The following is a 22,881-nucleotide window of genomic DNA, read 5'->3' as shown; positions in this document are numbered from 1 at the left end:
ATTCTAATTCATCTAAGACTCTCTCTTCATAGGAAACTATTTGGTTTAGCATTGTTTCTTCCCAGTGTGTGCCTCATATGTTGTGAGATGCTTTACCTTCCTTTCCTGAGCTATATCTACATTCCCTCAAGTGAATCTGCAATGTCTGGGAAATGAAGTTTATTCAAACAGGAAAATGTAAGTCAACAGAATTCACCAGAAAATATAAGTATAAGCTTGTGTAATTGTTATCTCAATCAAACAAATCCATCCAAATAAGAAATTTTTTTAAATCAAAGGATAAAGAAGTTGATTCTAAAGAAAGCTGCTAGTAGACAGATAGTACCATTCTGCAGATTCTAGAATGAGATTAAATAAATTCAATCTGTTATTTTTAATTCAAATGTATAGTTCTTAAATGTCATATTTGTAATTCTTAAAAGACATTAGATTTCTCTAGGAAATCAGAATGCTTAAATCTTAGAGGATTTTTGAATTGAAAAACATGAACTTGTTTATAACTAGCATATTATAAATTAATGAACTATAACCCTGACAACTGTTTAAATAAAATGAATCTAGTAAAAATAGCATCAAAAATGTATCAGAATAAACACCAGTTAACTGGTCAAATTAGCATGAGTCCTAGTACAGAATTTTTAAACCAACAGCTGGTGTTTATGATCTATATGGAACAGATATAGATATGATATTTATAATAACCACCATATTGAGGATTATATATCAGACACTTCTAATATTTTCTCATTGGAATAATAAAAAAATACATTATAAGGTAGAAGTGATTACAATATCCATATTACAACAGAAGAAAAATATTTGTGAAAAGAAAGAAATTAATAAGTAAGTGAAAAATCAATTAGAAAGAAGATATTTTCTAAACAGTGGGAATCAGTGAGAACAGCATTGTCTATACCTAGCAATGAGGTTAAGTGTAGAACAGTGCAGAAAGTTCTAGCTCTCTAAATATGGTCTCTCTTATCCTTGCCTGTCCTTCCCTGTCTTCCACTCACTTTCTGAGTCTTCCACAGACACTGAAGTTTGGAATCCACCTGCTCTGCCGCAGATCTGGTGTGTCCCTGGACGTGAACATATAGGGTAACTGACTAGTACCTTTACACGACTGCCACTGGTGAGCTGATTATGTGTTAGGACTCATTGCCCAATTCTGTCTTGTATCACAGGGCCCGCTGAGCTGGTGCTCTGTGCCCTGGACTCTGGATACTGGTTTCAGCCATACCAACTGTCCAGCCCTTGCTCACCCTCACTTCTTGATAAGGTGAACTCTGTGTCCTACCAAAAGGCCTGGATCCTCCTTCAATCTCAAGTTCCCTTTTATCAACTGCTCTTAGGATTAAGATGCCACCACTTATGTGCCATTAATGCCCAGGGAACACTGACCCCATTACCCACCTAAAAAAATAGACCATTGGGATATTCATATTAGCCTAGAAGAGAATTGCATTTTCCAAGTCATTTTGAACTTTGAGATTTTACTACCAGACAAATATACAGGCAACAAACCTAAAAGCAAGTATGAGGGGGATGTGGAGATAAGGAGGATGTTGGTTCATGGCCAGCCTTGGCAAAAAAGTTAGTGAGACTCTATCTCATCAAACAAACTGGGTATGGAGGCTAACATCTATAATCCCAGCTACATGGGAGGTAGAGATAAGAGGGTCACAGTCTGTGGTCAGTCAGGGCCAAAGCATAAAACCTTATCTTAAAAAAAAAAAAACTAAAAAAAAAAGGGCAGGGCTCAAGTGGTAGAATCCTTACCCAGCAAGTGCAAGGCCTTGAGTTCAAACTCCAGTACTACCAAAACATAAAAATTTAAAAAGAAAGCAAAAATCAAAATCAAGTGAGGTTCTCTCAGCTTCTGTATATCCCTGTCTACTATGTTGACACTAGGCCCACAGATGCTTCAGACCAAGCTTGTTTAGCCAATTATAGTTCCCAAATCTTAAAAATGTTTTCCATTTGTTCCAGTCTTCCAAATATAGACTCAGTTTGCTAGAATTCTCTGTTCACAGAATGGACCAGTTGTCAACTTTAAGGATCTTTAGGGTAAAATATGAAAAATCATTTGGGATCCAAAGTAGGCAGATGTAACGTAGAGAAACGTAGGTGGAAAGGAAGTAAGTGTAAGGTTTAAGAGTATAAAGGAAAGGCGGTAGACTTATCAAAACAATGTTGAGAATGTTGGAGGGAATCACAACTCAAGAACTTGATTTCAGGTAGGTAGAAGTAGGAGATGGAGAGGATCTAGATTTAGGTTGATTTTCTATCATCTCTCTGTCATACCTGTCTATCCACTGATTTATCTATATTAATTTTATATGCCCTGGTTACCATTAATCCACTTGTGCTTTCTGTTTGAATTTGGCAGACCATATTTTCACTGATTACTATGATGGTTGTTATCATTACTACTGCCTTATTTTCAGTAGCTAAATGTAGAGATCAACAACTTTGAAAAAAAAAAAAACCTGGTTGAGTTTGCCACTGCTTATTAGATCTGCTTCTGTTATTGAAAACACTTTCATTCTGGGAAGTAGTGACATCTGCCTGACATCTTTACTACCTTCTTTTAGATAAAAGAGACACCCAAAATGAAGACCCAAAGAGCAGTTGAATAAAGTAAAAAAAAAAAAAAAAAGGTGTGAGGGGGAATCAGTCCAGTGCCTGTAAAAATGTGGAAAAGATGAATAATTTCAGGATAATTCATCTCATGAATGATAAAATAAGGATAGTTGCCTGGAAGTTAGATACTTTCACAAAGGGAAGATATTATCTAGGTGTGAAGTGGATACCAGAGGAAGTCTTATAATATATGGGGTATTAACATACAAAGACACATTGGGGTGCTGGAAAGGCAGATCTGGGATGAAGTTAATATGGGTACATTTTTGTGATAAAAACTTTCTACTGAGATAGTACATATATATATATGCATATACATGTATATATATACATATATATGTATATCATGTATATATGTGTGTGTGTGTTTACATTCTACCATGAATGATGGAAAATTGCCATTATCAGGACTTCCATGGGTACAAACAGTGAGATTCAGCCATGTAGCTGTTTTTGGAGTATGATCTACAGCTTGGGACATGGAGAGTGAAAATACTAAATTATATGACCATTGAGATGGTAGAACATGTAATCATTTCCTTGAGTAAGTACTGTTAAGGGAGGATTATTTTATTAATACCCCCAAAATAGAAGAGCTAAACGCCAAGAACTTGTAGTGACAAGTGAGAAGATGAAACAAGGGGACTTATGGGTACAAACTCCATTGGTGGAAAGGTATATCTGAGATGACCTGGACCTTCCTGATGACCTGGATGATGCTGGATACTCAGTTGCTGCCTGTTCCCTTGACTAGACATAGGAAAATTATGAAAAGAAACTGTTCTGAAATACTAATGTCACAATCATGGTCTACCATTTATAGAGCCTCCAGATCACTGGGTACCCAATTTCTCCTCTACACACTTTTGTCCTCTTAAGAATCTGAAAATAAGATTATTTGCCAATACTGATACTAAAAACATTAATATCAATGGATGAGTTAACCTATCTGCAGATACTAATTTCAGGGAAAGGATATTTCTTAGAATATAAGATAGAACAACAAGGAATAGAAGTTAACTTCAGTCAAGACTAAATATAAAAGAAATTTGTAGCCCACTCAAAGATCTTAATATACTAAGTTTATGAGCAGATAAAATAGGGTTTGCATGGACCCTCCATGTAAAGAAGTCACTGCAACTAATGCCATATTGGAGCTATTTCTATTAAAATCAAAACTATAGATATTTACTATCATCATTATCATTCAAAATAGCTTTGGATTTTCTGTCCAATATAATAATACAAGAGAGGCAAATAAGATGTACAATAATTATAGAGGAGAAGAAATACTGACATTATAACAGAAAATAAAATTTTTGAATAAAATATCAAGAGAACTTAACTTTAAATAATCTTAGACTTTATGAGAATTCATATTGATCTTATACAAAGTAAACATAAAATATATGAGGTTTTGCTATGTACCAACATAGTATACTAACTAGCTTTAAAAAATGATAAAAATAAAGATGTTTGTAGATGTGTATGACTTTGTGTGCATGTATGTATTTACTTACAATGTTATAAAATATGGTAAGGTATACCCTCTCTTAAGTTACATTTAAAGCAATATCTGGATATCAAGGTGATTATAGGCCCTGCAATGATTAGGGGCTAATTATACCAGGTGGAGAAAATAATAAGAGCAAAGATCTATAGATAAGAAACGCTTAGTAAAACCATGTATATGATGCATGCTATAACTCTAGCTACTTGAGAGGTGGAGGAGGAGGATCATGGTCCAAGACTGGCCTGAACAAAAGTGTGAGACCGTATCTGAAAACAAAAAACTAAAGCAAAAAAGCCTAGGGGTATGGCTCAAGTGGTACAGCACTTCTACAAGCCCCTGAGTTCCAGCCCCAATTAAGGATAAATTTGCTGAGATGGTCAGAAGCAAATTAGAGACCGTGGTGGTACTGGAAGTGACATCATCTAATTTATACTTAAGAGTATCTCTGTTGTTTGGAGGGTGATTTGTGGAGCTATAGGAGTGGAAACAAGAGATCTGTTAGGAGGCTACCATAGAAGCCAAAACAAAATCCAGTGAAAATTGAATTGAGATAGAGATGATAGAAACAGAGCAAGGTGGCAAGCTTGGATATTTCTTGGTAGAATTGACAGAACTTCAGAATTTGGACATGGAAAGGGAAGAAAAGAGAAACAAAGTATTCCTCCTAGGGGTGTTTTTTTTGGAGTGACTAAGAAGGTGATTACTTACCAAGAAGGAAAAGACTGGGCAAGATTAGGGGTAAAGCAAGAGCAATGTTTTATACACATGAAGTGTGAGAAATACGTATTCAAACAGGCATCTAATGAAGGCATCTGTGTACATGAGCAAAAGGGATCAGTAGACTCAGAGGACATAACCTGGGCTGTCCGACCTTTAGAATTAGCCAAGGAAGGTCCTGGAAAAGAAACTGAGGTAGACAGGCAGACACCAGTTGAGGTGCCTGGAAACTCATGGAAGTGAGGTGCTGCAGAGATGTCAAGGAGATGAGGATACTTGTTTGCTTATTTCCTCAATGAAGTTCAAGACATGGCTGTGTGTGCGTGTGTGTGTGTGTGTGTGTGTGTGTGTGTGTGTGTGTGTGTGAAAACTGTGAGAGGTTTGAAGAGTGCTAAGATGTGAATCAGCCTTCTGGTAGAATGGGAAAGCAAACCCACTGGAGATACGCACTAGTATGTATTAGGATTATGACCTGAATCTTGTTAGAGGTTTTTTTAGCATTAAAAAAATTTACTGGAGTATTTGATACATGCAAAAGTGTACTTCCTATATGTGTCAGTTGTGAAGTATATAAAATCAAGCAAACATTGATGAACTTCCTTCCCCTGAAGATGCAGGCTTTAGAACTTGACCATAACCGCTGAGGTTTTGCATGCTGGTCCCCAGAATCAGCAAGACTCTGAAGTGTGTTCTGTAACCTAGCCGTCCAGTATATCTCACACCTTTCTGCATGATTGTTGAGTGACTACTAACAATCGTATTGTTAAGTAGACTTGGAGCAATTAAAAATTCTACTGGAAGCTGAGTCTAATTTAATACTGAATTTGGAGTAGCTCATATTTAATTCCTTTAAAATTACACCTTGAAAAGGGGGCCTAGGAGAGATTATAAACAGAAGTCATATAGCTTTCAATAAAGCTTTCATACACTAGACTCATGTTTGAGTCACATCCAATATTATACAGCAGGTGTGATTCAGTCTGCAAGCTGTGGTGGCAGGAAATATCACAATTATTTATTATTTTAAATCAATATAAAACTCACTCTGAACTCCTACACTATGAAACAGGTGGGAAGCTCAGTGTTAGTCATTAAGACTGCATAAACATCATGGAAGCGTTCAAGTACTGACATACGCAGGACAGCATGCTTTGTCTCTAGTTCATTATGCTTCAAGCCCATGTACCCCCTGTGTCCTTGTCAATAGTGACCCAGGACTCTTTTCTAAGGCTGTGAAGTCTGTGTTTGAAGGCCAGCCTTCCTGGGCCCAGAGTTTGGATAGATTCTGCTGTATGCTGCCACTTCCCTGAGGCCCTGCTTTCCAGCTCTGCTCAGGTTCCTGTTCACAGAACTCCATCCTTGTCTTTCTCTTGGGAAACCTGTCCACCTCTTTCTGAGAACCCTCAAGGCACCTCTCTTGGGGTACTTATCATAAGAATGTCAAAAAATTTAGCCTTTCACAATAACTAGGAAATCTCTCTTATTTCAAGTAGCTTCTGCTTTCTGTCCTGCCCCAAATATCAGGGAAAGGAGTGCAGCCCTGCCTACTGCTGGGAATTGGTGATGGGAGTCAACAGGGGGCAATACATGTAAATAAATCGCTATCTCAGTGATTTCATAGCATATGGGCATGCTATTAAAGAAAATCTTTTAAGAAGAAAAGAAATAACTCCCATCCCAAAGTATTGTTGTCTATAAAGCACTGGATTTTGATTTTGTTTTTTTCAGTCCTTTACTGAAATCATGGATGCTTCATCTAGCTCCTCTCTTTTATTTTACAGAAAAGGCAACCAAATTTCAGAGGCAGCATGGTCCAGTAGAACAAGCGAAGGCACTGGTACCAGCAGAACTAAGTTAGCTTCCCAATTCTGTGACTTAACTTGCTCTGCGATTATGAACAAGTCACAGCCTCCCAACTGTGAGACTCAACTTCTTCGTCTGTAAAATGGGGATCATTTCACTTACTATTCAGGGTCATTGGAAAGGTTCATCAAGGTGTCATGCATATATGGACTCTTACCCAGTGACTGGCACATAGAAGACATTTAACAGTGCAAGTTCCTCTCCCCTCTTGCTCAAAACCACATATGCAATATGTGACAACTCCAAAATAAAAGCCTAGCTCCAACGCCCCTTGTGTGGCCCTTTTCACATTGCACCTAAGTGTGGTCATCTGAAAAAGGCAGTGAACTATGGAAGGCCAGCCCATATTTACAGTAATCAAACCTGTTACCAGGAGACAGGTGGCATGCATGCTTAGTGGGAAAAGGACAACATGTCATTTATCAATCACCCTTTCCATTGAAAAGATTTATATCATTTGCAAAACCCTTGGCAATGTCCATGGCCTTGTGTCTGAGCTACAGGGGTTGGGCCAAGGCTTGGCAGTAGCAAACGGTCAGCTCCCAGCTGCTATTTTTCTCAAGCTGGCTTTCCTAGTCCAAAGATGAGCCAAGTGGTCAGCAGGCGGTCAATTAGCAGGTTTGTCATGCTCCAGGGTGAATGAAAATGACGCCAAGTTTATAAGTTCTCTTCCCTTATGGGGATATACATTCCAAAAGTAACAAACAATGTGCCAAGATGGCCAAGGTGAGCTCTGTTGCCAACCAACCAGCTCTCCAACATGTATGACCTGCCACCAAGACAAACATTATGAAATGTAATGGTTCAATGTAACCTAATCACCACCAAAGAGATAATTCTATTGAGAATCTTCTTGATCAAAGGACACCTGTGCTTTGCTAAGTAAAAGATAGTGTACTCATTATGTCATAGGATTAAATAACTTGATACATGTTCATCCATTCATTTATTCACTCAACCAGCATTGTCAAACCTAGAGTTTTGTAAATAAACATTATCAAAACCCAGTGTCAGCAGGTTATTATGCTCCAGCTATTAAAATAAGAGCTGACATTATTAATTCAATGTATTAAGCACTTTATATGAATTATCTCTTTAATTATGAAAAAACACTTTTTTTTTTTGCGTCTCTGTTTTGAGGGTGATGAAAGGGAGGTTTAGATTATTAGAGTCACACAGTGGCAGAGCCAGCATTTGAATCCTATTTTGTCTGCTTTTTTTTTTTACATTGTAACACACATCTTTTAAGGCTCCAACCTAGTGTGTGGGACCATGTCTGGAAATTTTTCATTCTTAAAAAGAAAAGAATACTAATTATAGTTGTAGAGGACTTACAGATTGAGTGGAAGTGACATTTTTAATAGCCATTTTCATATTTGTGTATTTCCCATAAGTGAAATGGGCACCTCATAGTGATTTCTATTCAAAAATATTCAGAATAGTGAAATAATTTTTCCTGCACACTGCAGATTCCTAGCTTTACAGCACCTTCTCTTATAGTCATACCCTATCTGAAAATGTAGTTGTCAATCTTGCTACAATAGTTGGTAGTGTGAAAATTCTCTAAAATGCAAATGGATTGAATCCTAAGCTGGAAATCTCATTAAACTAAAAGGCTGGTTATTGTCAAGTAAGAGCAGGACTGAAAAATTTACCTGTTCACTGTTCTCCATGCCTATTTATGGTGCCTGGTTCCCAAATGCCAGACAGAAAGCTATTTGACCATACTTTAGGTCTCTGGGTCAGATGGGAAAGATAATTGCCATAGATGTGAGCCTCTGAGGGGGAAGGTAACACTTTTCTCTACATATGTCTTTCAAATCTCAAACCTTTCACAAAAGATGTGGAATTTGCATCTTGAGAGACAATTCCATGAAGATCTTACACAGGATTGGTTTCTAGCCACCTCACATATTCACAAAAAAATTATATAAACTGTTATGACTCTGCTAAAAAGTCCTCAATGTAAGTTACCACCAAACCTTAACTAGATCACTGGATGTCTAGCACCACCAGCAAAGGCTGTAAGACCAGCCTGACACAAACCATTCATTGGGGGATGTTCATTTCCAATGCCAACAGCATTCATTGTCTAACATTTGCAATGGGCACCTAAATCCATGATTATGCTCTCTTGCTTATTTCTTCTCTATTTCTCCTTTCCATGTCCCTCTTTTAGAAAATAAGACCCATAAGAATTAACTCACACGGTTCCTTCTATGGCAGGTAGTTGGATGCAGAAGAAATAACACCAGTGGTCTGGACATCACAGTATTAATCTTGATAGAAAGTAAGATGATGGTCTTCCCAAGTCAAATTTTCTACATAAATTTCTAAGTCTGTTTCTCTCAGTTTACATGTCCAAGTATGTTCTCCTAAGGTAGCTCCTCAAAAACAAAAAGTTTCTCCATAGGATTCACTCAATAATATGCTGAAGGGATTATTTTATCTCCAACTTACTATAAACTTACTGAGGTTAGGAACCGCAAATTACCATATGCTTAGTGATTTAAACATCACAAGTTTATTATATTACAGTTCTGGGGCCGTAAGTCCAACATGATTGGACTTAAAGCAAGTTGTTTACGAGAATCTGTCTCATTGCTTTTTCTAGCATTCTTTGGCTTGTGGCCCTTTCTACTATGTTTAAAGCCAGAAGCAGAGAATCTTCAAATTTCTGCCTGACTCTCCTGCCTCTCTCTTTTAAGAATCCTGATGATTGCATCCTGCTGGGCTCACTGAGATAATCCAGGATAATCATATCATCTCCAAGTGAGCCGATTAATTCCATCCATAACCTTAATTCCCCATGGCTATCTGAGATAACAAATCCAGTTTCCAGGGCATATGGACATCTTGAGGGGCATTATTTTGATTACTACAAGTACTAATGAATTAAGTAAAAATAAGCATGGTTAAGGAAAAATCAAAATGTATTCTCACAATTTAATCTTGTAATTCTACAAAAATTTCTTGGAAACTCTGAAAGGAAACAAATAGAAGGTCCTATCTCATTGGATATTCTGATTATATTTTTGTTTATATCACTTTTGAGGCTTTTCCCCCCAAACACTTTAGTGTGAGGTTCCCTGGTGTTGCAGCCTGTCAGGTGGTACCCTTTTTGACAAAGTTGAAGGTCATGTTACTTCAAGTTGTGCTCCATTCCCTTGAACCTTTTTGTCTGATTATGTGTTATTTCCCTGATGTAGTCAGGCCTCCAATCTTGGTGCATCATCCTTGAGTGAAATGTAACTGGAAGCAAAAATGATGCTAGAGACATTCTAGTACATTTAAAGAACATGAATTTTTAGGTATCTCTAATGATTGAGCCTTAGTGTTGCATTAATGTACCCTGTGTTAGTGTTTGTGTATTGTTTGACAGTTTGCTGTAAAGAAATGAAGGGAGGAGGGGAGGGAGAAAGGATGGAAAAGTTTAGTGATAAAAACTAATATGATCTATCACTCTGTCTTGCTTTTACACAGGACATCCTATGACATCAGAATGTTTTATCCAGTTGACATTTAGACTATCTGTGGATAATAAAAAGTGGTCAGACCTTAATGACTTAAGATAAAGATCCACAGGAATGCCTAGTTGTTATTTTTTGTTTTTAATTAAAGTTTTAGTTTAGTTTGATGATTTCTCTCACTTGAGAGTCTATTGTGCAGATTTATTGAATAAGAAATGGAATAAAATGAGGCTTTCCTTGCTTCAAAAGTAAATGAAGTCTGTTTTAGTGAGCCGAAGCTTGTTGTAGTCGATATTCCAATTATTCTAAAACTACATAAAAGTAAATAATCATATTCTTGGTTTATGAAGTCTGTGGCACATGCAATAGAGACATTGAGACCTTTGTCAGTGAGGGATGGCTTCCATCTGATGGTGCATGAGGACCTACACAACATCTTGGAATTGATGTGTTACAAAAGATGTTGATGGTAGCCTTTGTGAGTGGAAAGTTTGCTGTTATTGTAGCAAGTTGTTAAACACACAAAAACACACTCTTTGGGAGTCTTTCAGTAAATAAATTGCAAAAGGGCAATCTTTCACTATATCTTTACTACTTTCTCTGGTCTGCTGCTAATTGGCTAAAATATTAAAAAGTTAAATCAGGAACTTTCCACATTCTGACATCTTTATAAATTTAGCTCAGTAAATTTCAAATGTTTGTAAACTATTCTAACAATGGATTAAATCTGGTAAGAATACAATGAGCTCCTATAAAGTAAAACCATAAACACGTCTCTTGACCATAACATACATTATTGAACTAACCTTTGGATCAGGCATTTTTGACTACAGATTTATGGTTAAAAGAGTGGTCTATGGAAGAATACCAGGTCATCAGTGAACTCTCTAGAAGTATAGGAAAAAACTGTGGCTGTGGTTTTGCATCTTTTTCTAGGATGAGGTACCATAACTTTCACCAGATTGTCAAAGGACCTGTGTCTAATAAATAAATGAGCAGAAAGAATAGTTCAGGATGAAAAATTTAGAACGTCTTTATTTATTTTTTAACAAGATGTTGTTTATACACCTCAGAAAAAATTGTTTTGAATCATGATGAGCTGTTTTTGTTATCATGCATAAACTGAAAGCAGCTTTTTGGAAAATAATATAAAACACAAAAATATAATTGCTAAGCAACCTATGCATTAAGCATCATTTTCAATTAGTTTTAGCCAAGAATTTAGGTATTAAGTTTAATATTTCATAATCACATTTATGATTAAAATTAATTTCTTTAAAATCTATGTTTTAGACTCTATAAACTTTTTGTTTCTTTAAGGATTTCTCTCCTTTTAAAAATATGAAGCACTGTATTATCTAGACAATATGCCTTAATATTGGAAACAAACACCTATATTCTTTAATTTTAGCTAAAAATGTGAGTCTGTATCCAAAGAAAAGAAAGAAAATTCTCAACCCCAATATTAACTACACAGTAAACCTCATATGTAACTCAACATTTTAATTGATTTTAACTGTTCTTAACCTTCAATAATAAGCTAAATAGTTTTTTTGAAGAGTAACAATAAGAAATATTATTCAAGTCCTTAAAATTAAAGGTGTCAAATACTTTATAAACTATGAAAGAAAAGGAAATGCTGATCATGATTTGGTAAGGATATAGATGACGAACCTTGAAAATTTAGGCCAGGTTTGGAGAGGAGGGTGTCTTGATTCAACTGTACTAGGAAGAAAACTTAACTTTTCTAGAATGGGTCAAGTAAATCATTTTAGAAAACTTATGAAAGAAGGCAGCATTTTGGAAATAAAAGTGGAATAGCAATAAAAGGTTATTGCTATTGATTTTTGTATACTTTTGGGGTTTTGTGTAATTTTATATTAAATCCAGTATAAAAGGCAATTTTAAGGATACATTATCAACAGCACTCCAAATCTTTTTCAAATATGTAACCTTTTTAACTAGAAAGATTTCATTTTCCTTAAAGCTAGTTCTCTCATAGGTCTCCTGAGTCAAACCCAAAACTCCACACTGAGGATTTTAAATGAGTTACCTACATCACAAGTCTTGACCAAGACAATAAAAAGGATTATTTTTAGATTCACAGGACTGTGTCAGAAACTTTATTGCCAGTACAAAAATAACCTATGTAGGCATGGTTGAAAAAATATTTAAATAATAAAAGGCACGGTTCTGTCATATTGTAACAAAACTACCTGTGTCCTATTGGCCTAATCCTCTGGTATTGCTCTGCTTCAGTCATGGCCCACATGCTCCTTACCTAGGAGTTGGATGATGAATGCTGGTTCACCGCGGGCATAGCTTGTGTCCGAGGACACAGGATGTATACTGCAGGCCAGGTGAGAGCTTGGAGTTCTGAGAAGTAACCATGAAGTGGAGGTAAATGGGCAAGAAAAATGCCAGTCCTGAAAGAAATGATTGACAAAGAGACACAGCTACCTCTTTTATTCCAACAGCACCACTGAAAGAAGGGTTCACTGGACCCACCTTCCAGGGCAGCAGGAACCCTAAGAGATAAAAGTTTTTTCAGGTTTTGTTTTCTTTATCCTATCAACAATTTATGTATTTTTCTTATTATAAAGTAACAAATTCTAACTGTGGAAAATTTGGTAATACATGAAGAAAATTCTTCCCTAACTACCCTGTCTCAGTCCATTCTTGCTGCTATGACAAAATACTTCAGTATTTTGGAAGCCCAACAACAAGGTGTTGGTGAGGGCTGTTTTCTACTTCCAAGACGGCCTCTGTTGCTGCATCATCTAGAGGGGATGGCAGGCTGTAATCTCACATGGCAGAAGAGTGAAAGGGCAAAAGGGGAATAGCTAGTTTCTTCCATCCATTTCAAAGGCACTAATCCTATCCAGCAGTATCCAACCCTCCTCAAGTTCCCTTAATACTGTTGGATTGAAAACTAAGTTTCAACATGAATTTTGGAGAGGAACACACTTTCAAACCACATCATATCCTAACCAGTAAAAACAACCACTGATGTGTTATTTCCTTCCACTTGGTGCTTTTCCTATGGAATAGCAGGGCATTAGCATTGCATGGAGATGGGGGGAAAGGCAAGGGCTCTGCTCAAGGAAGAGAGACATTGGGAAAAGGAGCCTGGGGATGAAAAAGAGAAACTTCAAAACCTCACACACTCTTTTCTCCAATCAAGCAGAAGCAAGCTGACACCAACCATTGAGTTAGTTCCTGCCAGGCAGCTGTGTAAACAACTCCTGAGCTTTTCTACTTGGGAGAGTGTTCCTCATTCAAGATGAGTCATCTGGGAGAAACCAGAGAAGCTGTGCTGATATGGATAAAGCTATATTTGCATTGCGGAATAAGACTTCCCCAAGCTAAGAGAAGTCTGAGACAAAATTCTGAACAAGATTGGTTTGGGGAAGATGGGACAAAAGGAACATCCAAGGCTCCTGAAGTACCCCAGAGAGAGCAGAATTTGGAATAAATGCCTTTGAGTCAGTACGTGACACCTGGCAGACCCTCAGCACCTATTTGTTGAATAAGCAAATACAGAAGCTGAGTTTATAAGCCCATTCTCACAGCAGGGAGGTAAAAATCTGTCAGCGGTTCCCAAGTGGTACCAAAGAAATTGGACGTCCTGACTTCACATATGAACACAGGGAGTTCAAGAAGAAAGAGAACAGACTCTCATATTGAGGACTAGAAAATTCTGTGTTCATCATGAGTTTTAGGTTGTGGCCCATTCCCAAATTAAGTGTTAAGACATTCAGGAAAGGCAATTATATTAGTGCCATGAGAGAGGTTATAGATAAGGCCAGAAAAGTTAAAAAGGATAATAAAAGTTGTAATGAAAAGCTGGATATTTTGCACTTTATCTTATTGCAATAAGCAGTCATTGAAGTTTTTAGGCAAGAAAATGACTTGATTAAAAATTAATATGGTTGATTTATGTAAGAAAGGGGGATCAACTAAAGTCAAGGAGCTATATTAATGAATAAAGATATTAAGGCTTTATGAGTAAAGCCCATTAAGATGATTTCAGCAGTTTTCCTTATCATATTTTAAAACCCAAGTATGATTCATGCTATGGTTTGAAAAGTTTTTGTCTCCTCTAAATCTCATGGTGAAAATTCATCTCCAGTGTAGCAGTCTGGGAGGTGGAGTCTAATGGGAGGTATTTAGGTCACAAGGTTCTAGCTTTATAAATAGATTAACACCACTCGTCACAGAGAGAGTTTGCTTTTTCTTTTTTTTCCTCCAAGTGATAATGCAGAAAGAAGGGCCTCACCAGATGCCAGTGCCTTGATCTTGGACTTCCCAGCCTCTGAAACTGTGAGCCAATAAATTTCTGTTTAGTATGAATTACCTAGTTTCAGATTTTTTATTATAACAGCACAAAGTAGACTGAGATAAGTCACAACTTGAAGGGTTTTGAATCAAATATTCACCTTATGATAGTTTTTTTTACTATAAATAAAATCAAATTCCTGCCACTAGTGACCACCAAATTCTCATATTCATGACTACAACTTTACCACATCAACACAAGTGCTAATGGAAAGTCAAGGATTGGATAGCACAGTGAATTGCGTGGTTGTACTTACCAGGAAGATCACTGAAGTATGTGAAAATTTCTTTTTCCTGAACATAGACTTCTATTGTGCCTGAGGTCATCATGCTACTTAGTTAGAAGTTATGCATTTTAAAGAATAGACCTTTATTTTGACTAGAGTACTCAGCTTTTAAGAGCAGAAAACATATGCTGCTCTGGGTGGCTTTATCTGTAACAGATGTGTCTTCAGTTTGAATTCTCAGAGCTTTTATATTAATGAGCTTTAGCCAAAAGGATCATTTATGATGGTATACATACATATTTGGTTTTACCTAATTAATAATTGTTTAAAACTGCAATGTTAAAGGAAGTTGAAACATTCAACTTACATTTTATCATGTTTCTATGGCAAAAAGCAGAGTAAAAGTGCTGCAATAAATATTCCTTCTTTTTTTTAATCTTGTCCATACCCTTTCACCTTTGGAACATTCAACTATCAATTGAATCAGTTAGGAAAAGCCAGTGCTCTGCTCTGTGTCCAGCCTTTCTTTCTACTCCAGCTTAACTGCCTAAGATAGAGGTTCCAGTGATAAAGAAAGAGGGAGCTGCTGGCAGCATTCAAGCAGTAGAGCATTTGCCTAGCTAGAAGCATGAGGTTCTTTTTTTTTTTCATTTTCTTTTATTATTCATATGTGCATACAAGGCTTGGTTCATTTCTCCCCCCTGCCCCCACCCCCTTCCTTACCACCCACTCCGCTCCCTCCCTCTCCCCGCCCATCAATACCCAGCAGAAACTATTTTGTCCTTATCTCTAATTTTGTTGTAGAGAGAGTATAAGCAATAATAGGAAGGAACAAGGGTTTTTGCTGGTTGAGATAAGGATAGCTATACAGGGCATTGACTCACATTGATTTCCTGTGCGTGGGTGTTACCTTCTAGGTTAATTCTTTTTGATCTAACCTTTTCTCTAGTACCTGTTCCCCTTTTCCTATTGGCCTCAGTTGCTTTAAGGTATCTGCTTTAGTTTCTCTGCGTTAAGGGCAACAAATGCTAGCTAGTTTTTTAGGTGTCTTATAATCCTCACCCCTAACCTGTGTGCTTTCGCTTTTATCATGTGCTCATAGTCCAATCCCCTTGTTGTGTTTGCCCTTGATCTAATGTCCACATATGAGGGAGAACATACAATTTTTGGTCTTTTGGGCCAGGTTAACCTCACTCAGAATGATGTTCTCCAATTCCATCCATTTACCAGCGAATGATAACATTTCGTTCTTCTTCATGACTGCATAAAATTCCATTGTGTATAGATACCACATTTTCTTAATCCATTCGTCAGTGCTGGGGCATCTTGGCTGTTTCCATAACTTGGCTATTGTGAATAGTGCCGCAATAAACATGGATGTGCAGGTGCCTCTGGAGTAACAGTCTTTTGGGTATATCCCCAAGAGTGGTATTACTGGATCAAATGGTAGATCCATGTCTAGCTTTTTAAGTAGCCTACAAATTTTTTTCCAGAGTGGTTGTACTAGTCTACATTCCCACCAACAGTGTAAGAGGGTTCCTTTTTCCCCGCATCCTCGCCAACACCTGTTGTTGGTGGTGTTGCTGATGATGGCTATTCTAACAGGGGTGAGGTGGAATCTTAGCGTGGTTTTAATTTGCATTTCCTTTATTGTTTACAGACCATTTCTTTTGATGAGCAGAAGCTTTTTAGTTTTATGAGGTCCCATTTATCTATGCTACCTCTTAGTTGCTGTGCTGCTGGGGTTTCATTGAGAAAGTTCTTACCTATACTTACTAGCTCCAGAGTATTTCCTACTCTTTCCTGTATCAACTTTAGAGTTTGGAGTCTGATATTAAGATCCTTGATCCATTTTGAGTTAATCTTGGTATAGGGTGATATACATGGATCTAGTTTCAGTTTTTTGCAGACTGCTAACCAGTTTTCCCAGCAGTTTTTGTTGAAGAGGCTGCTATTTCTCCATCGTATATTTTTAGCTCCTTTGTCAAAGATAAGTTGCTTATAGTTGTGTGGCTTCATATCTGGATCCTCTATTCTGTTCCACTGGTCTTCATGTCTGTTTTTGTGCCAGTACCATGCTGTTTTTATTGTTATTGCTTTGTAATATAGTTTGAAGTCAGGTATTGTGATACCTCCTGCATTGTTCTTTTGACTGAGTATTGCCTTGGCTATTCGTGGCCTCTTGTGTTTCCATATAAATTTCACAGTAGATTTTTCAATCTCTTTAATGAATGTCATTGGAATTTTGATGGGAATTGCATTAAACATGTAGATTACTTTTGGGAGTACTGACATTTTTACTAGGTTGATTCTACCAATCCATGAGCATGGGAGATCTCTCCACTTTCTATAGTCTTCCTCAATCTCTTTCTTCAGAAGTGTATAGTTTTCCTTGTAGAGGTCTTTCACATCTTTTGTTAGGTTTACACCTAGGTATTTGATTTTTTTTGAGGCTATTGTAAATGGAATTGTTTTCATACATTCTTTTTCCGTTTGCTCATTATTAGTGTATAGAAATGCTAATGATTTTTCTATGTTGATTTTATATCCTGCTACCTTGCTATAGCTATTGATGATGTCTAGAAGCTTCTGAGTAGAGTTTTTTGGGTCTTTAAGGTATAGGATCATGTCATCTGCAAATAGGGATATTTTGACAGTTTCTTTACCTATTTGTATTCCTTTTATTCCTTCTTCTTGCCTAATTGCTCTGGCTAGGAATTCCAGTACTATGTTGAATAGGAGTGGAGATAGTGGGCATCCTTGTCTGGTTCCTGATTTTAGAGGGAATGGTTTCAGTTTTTCTCCATTAAGTATAATGCTGGCTGTAGGTTTGTCATATATAGCTTTTATAATGTTGAGGAACTTTCCTTCTATTCCTAGTTTTCTTAGAGCTTTTATCATGAAATGATGTTGGATCTTATCAAAGGCTTTTTCTGCATCTATTGAGATGATCAAGTGGTTTTTGTCTTTGCTTCTGTTAATGTGGTTTATTATGTTTATTGATTTTCGTATGTTGAACCACCCCTGCATCCCTGGGATGAAGCCTACTTGGTCGTGGTGAATGATCTTTTTGATGTGTTGCTGAATTCAGTTTGCCATTATTTTGTTGAGGATTTTTGCATCAATGTTCATTAAGGAGATTGGCCTATAGTTCTCCTTTTTGGAGGTGTCTTTGCCTGGTTTTGGGATAAGTGCAATACTGGCTTCATAAAATGTGTTTGGCAGTTTTCCTTCCCTTTCTATTTCATGGAACAGTTTAAGGAGGGTTGGTATCAGTTCTTCTTTAAAGGTCTGATAGAATTCAGCAGAGAATCCATCAGGTCCTGGACTTTTCTTTTTGGGGAGACTCTTGATTGCTGCTTCAATTTCATTTTGTGTTATAGGTCTATTCAGGTGATTAATTTCCTCTTGGTTCAGTTTTGGATGATCATATGTATCTAGAAATCTGTGCATTTCTTTTAGATTTTCAAATTTATTTGAATATAGTTTCTCAAAGTAGTCTCTGATGATTTCCTGGACTTCCATGGTGTTTGTTGTTATCTCCCCTTTTGCATTCCTAATTCTACTAATTTGGGTTTTTTCTCTCCTCATTTTAGTCAGGTTTGCCAGGGGTCTATCGATCTTGTTTATTTTTTCAAAGAACCAACTTTTTGTTTCATTAATTCTTTGTATGGTTTTTTTGGTTTCTATTTCATTGATTTCAGCTCTTATTTTTATTATTTCTCTCCTTCTATTTGTTTTGGGATTAAGCATGAGGTTCTGAGTTCGAACCCCAGTACTGCCAAGAAGAAGAACAAGGAGGAAGAGGATGGAGAACAAGAATGATTTGAGCCACAACAGTGTTTTCAATCCACCTTTTGTTTGATAGTTCTGCATTTTAGAGGTTGTTTAATGTATTCGTATAACCATTAATAAAGCCGATACTCTCGTTTATTTGACTTTCCGTTCTTCTTGTGTACGTGCAGTTGGTCAAACATGGAGGGAAGGACATAACATCTAATGTGTATGCTTTTGCTTTAATTATTTAAGCTCTAAATTTTTTATAGTTTGAAATGGATTTCAAAAATAAAATCCCAAGTTCTATCATTACAATTATTACAGGAAATAAAGGTATAACTCCTGATTTGTAATTCTCTTCCATCAACAAATTGAGTTTCCCAACATTTATTTATTTATTTATTGAGATGGAGGTATCACTGTGTCACCCGAGCTTGTCACAAGTGATCTTCCCACTTCAACCTCCTAAGTAGCAAAGACTGTATCCAGGCACATGCTACCGCAGCCAGCTTCCTGGTCTGTTTTTAGTCCAGATTTTATAACCCTCAAATTTACTACAGAAATGAAATCAGCTCTTCTAAGTGACCTTTGACTATCATATATCAGCCATCTCACATATTCTATTTTAGGGAGCAAAGAGATATAGGGAGAGTGGGAGAAGTCAAACAAGGCCAAAAGAGGTCAGAATAACTGTCCTAAAACCTGAGACTCACAGAGCTACATAAACCAACTAGCTCATCCATGCTTAGGCTGCATCTGTCTCTCAGACAACAATTTTCCCTAACAGTGCAATATTCCAGAGCCACTCTTCCCCTGGAAATCAAACGATGAAGACCTGGAAGTCTACCTATAAAGTCTTTGACCTCACAGCAACCAGTCAGGAATAGATTTCCTAATAAACTGCTTGTCACAACTTTGCACTCTACCTGCAGCTCCCCCAGGGTACATGTCACCAAAGGTGACTCAACTTACCTTAGTGTCACCTGTTTCTAAACTTGAATGACATACATAATTTTTTCTTTACCCAGTTCTCCTTGTTTGTCCACATGGTTTCAAAGACACTGAAAAGACATCAGATTTCCAGTGGAGGAAGCTGTGGTCACTTGATACTGTTACTATCGAGGAATTCCATTTTTGAAAAGTGCTAAACTTAGGAAGCAGTGAAAGGAAACTATTTCAGGGTGGCAACCCAGGGATCCATCCTAAGTGAGACAAGAGCATGTGACAGATACAGAGAGAATGGAGTAGAATGATCCAGAGGGGTCAGAAACGAGAGAACCTCTGCCTAGTGTCAGTTACAAAACCTCTCACATGAAGTATTGGGCAGCATAATGCGAACATTTAGAGAAATCACAAGAGACTTATGCCAAATTCTGCAGTGCCTCCTCTGTCCTGAGACACTTGTCTATTTCTTTTTTCCTTACTACAGGCTTCCAGGATGCATTTGTTTTTGTTCCTTTTTGTTGTTGTGTAGGTTGCCATCATTGTTCAAAAATTTTTCTAAAATTGGAATTGTGACAGTATAAATCAGATGGTATGACACATGAATAAGATTGTGTTACTCACTTGTTTTAGATTCTTCATTGGTTTCTCATCGTACCTGAAATGGAGGGCAGGGTTCTGAATGACCAGGGTCCTGATTCCTCCTTCTCTCTCCTCTCTCACCATGCACCGTCTCCCTCATCTGCCCACCCAGATTACCCTCTGGTTGGTCCCCAAACACACTTTGAATATTTGACCTCAGTGGTTCTGCATTTGCATTCCCTATTCTGAGCTGACCCTGCTGCAGATGTTTGCAAGACCCCATCTTAATCCATGCAGGATTTGCTCTCTTGTCACCTGCCACCCTACTTTATTTTTCTTCATATGACTTGTCACTTGCAGATGTTATATTATGTATACAACTGTTATCTGCCCCTCTGGCATCTAAGTCATGGAGGGTAGAGATGGTTGGCTTAGAGCATGACGTGTTGATAAAGGGAACAAATAGTTATCATACTATTTCTGACACTGCTATAGATAGCACCAGACCCTCATGGGGTTTCTTAGTTTTCCTCTTTTCTCTGGGGATGGAGTTAATCAAAAGCGTGCTATGTCTTTGGATCATATGCACATAGGTAAGATCATGTCACTTACTTGTGCCCTTTTCCCTTTTCTGAACCCAGTAGGTGCAATTTTCTGTGAAGAAGTTGCTCACTGTTGGAATTACAGGGAAAAATAAGAGGACAATCTTATTGTTTATTATTTATTCTTGTATCTTATTTATTACTGAAGCCACAGGCTTGCAGTAACTTGTTTATATTTCACATGCTCCCAAACCTGAGCAACTCATCTCAATGCGTCTCAAAACTTCCTGTTTTGCAAGTGACTCACAAATACTTATCAAATCACTTGTGCTATTGTGCCATGAAACGTGGGGCATAGTTCAAACCATTAGATAGGCATGCGAATGTCTCTGACATTTTCTATTTTACCTTTAAAAATTCATGTTATTTAAATTTTTTTTCTGGCAACTTATCTTTTTATTTCAGTTTTTTTCTTTTTTTTTGGTAAGACTGGGGTTTGAACTTAGGGCTTCATGCTTGCAAAGCAGGTACTCTATCACTTGAGCTGCACCTCAAGTCCATTTCTGCTCTGGTTATGTTGGCCCAGTTGGCCTGGAACCATGATCTTCTGAATCTCAGGCTCTCAAGTAGCTAGGGTTACAAGCATGATCCACTGGCACCAGCTTATTTCAGTTTTAAAAGTATCTTCTTCAATTCTTCAATTATCCAGTAAAATTGCTGATCTAGAAGGTTATCCACATTGACTGTTTTTTAACTTTTAATTTTGAATTATTAGACATTAAAAATAGGAGGGAATTTCATTGTGATAATTCCATACATGTATGCAGTGTTCTTTGAACAAGTTTACCATCTCCATCATATTTTCATCCCCCCCTTTTCAAACAATGTTTGTGTCGGTGCATACATACCAGTCTCTTCACCCCTTAGTATTCCTCCACATCCACACTTGACTTGTAATAGCACAGGCATGGCAAAACATTCTATTCCCATCAAAACCACTTATCCCATGAGAATATGTACTCAGATTTCCATTTCAGTGACGAAATACCTGAAACAATCAGCTTTAAATGATAAAAAGTCCATGGTTTTTCAGAGATTTCAGTCCATGTCCCACTGGTCTCAATGCTTTTAGGTCTGTGACAGCAGAGTACATCAGAGAGGAAGCTTATTGCAGAAAAGGCCAGTTTACCTCATGGAAGCCAGGAAGTGAGAGAGAGAGAGAGAGAGAGAGAGAGAGAGAGAGACAGAAAAAAGCCAGGGGTTCCAGTATCCCTTCCAAGTTAAACTCTCTGAGCGCCAATCTTATGAAATTCATCTTTTCTATCAAGTTTATAAACATAATTTTAAATCCACTAGCAGGCAATTGATCAATCAGTGAAGGATAACTCTGCTGGCCTGCACACTTTATTTACCACTGTAACAGAGCATTGTTCACGTGTACATTTGATAAACTTTACGAAAGCACATTTCTCAAACATTTTTGTTGATATGTGTCAAAGTTTTGTGTAAGTAATAAATGCTGACAGGAAGGCAAAAGAACTGACTTGAGAAGCACTTGAGGAATGGGATTATCCCGCCAGTAGGAAAAGGAATTCTAAGTTAGTTATAGCACTAGTTAGTAAAACTAATTTATCTAATAGCAATAACTTGTCCTTTTCTATATGTTCTTGTTTCAGTTGTAGGTTGCTAATCAAATACACTATGGCAAAAAAAAAATGGAATCTTTTGTCAGCTATAGAGGCATAAAGATTTAAGTAGATAACATTTTCCCCAGCAGGATATTAAAAAAAAATCAAGCAACTATCACCTTGCCTATTTCTGCTTTTTGGAGTAAATTATTCTTTCGCCCATCTGAAAGAAGGAAATACAATGAAGCTGCAGGTTGACTGCATTCATCAGAAGATTCTTTAAAACTATCTTTTACATGCAATGAAAGTTCAGGAAGTTTTCCATTTAGACTGTAGATCTCAGTAAGGATTCCAGAAGGCTTATATTTTAGCTGATGGATTATGAGATAAAACCTAGTTTTAAAATTCACTATTATGAGTTCATGTCAAACTTGGCAAAATGTTTTGAAAATATGGAGGTGAGCTTCTAAAATCTGTCATTGATCAGCAAGATCTGTCCCATTGCTAGGTCTACAGTTGACAGGAGTGAAAAGACTTAATGGTTGTTGCTATTTTTAAAATGTTAATTGTAAGAGTAATTCAATGTATAAAGAATTGCAAAGAACAAAATTATCTAAAATAAAAATTAGAAGAATACCC

The sequence above is a fragment of the Castor canadensis genome, chromosome 1 (genome assembly GCF_047511655.1).
Source record: "Castor canadensis chromosome 1, mCasCan1.hap1v2, whole genome shotgun sequence".
NCBI lineage: Eukaryota > Metazoa > Chordata > Mammalia > Rodentia > Castoridae > Castor > Castor canadensis.
The sequence above is the reverse complement of the archived record's forward strand: the minus strand, read 5'-3'. Positions refer to the sequence as shown.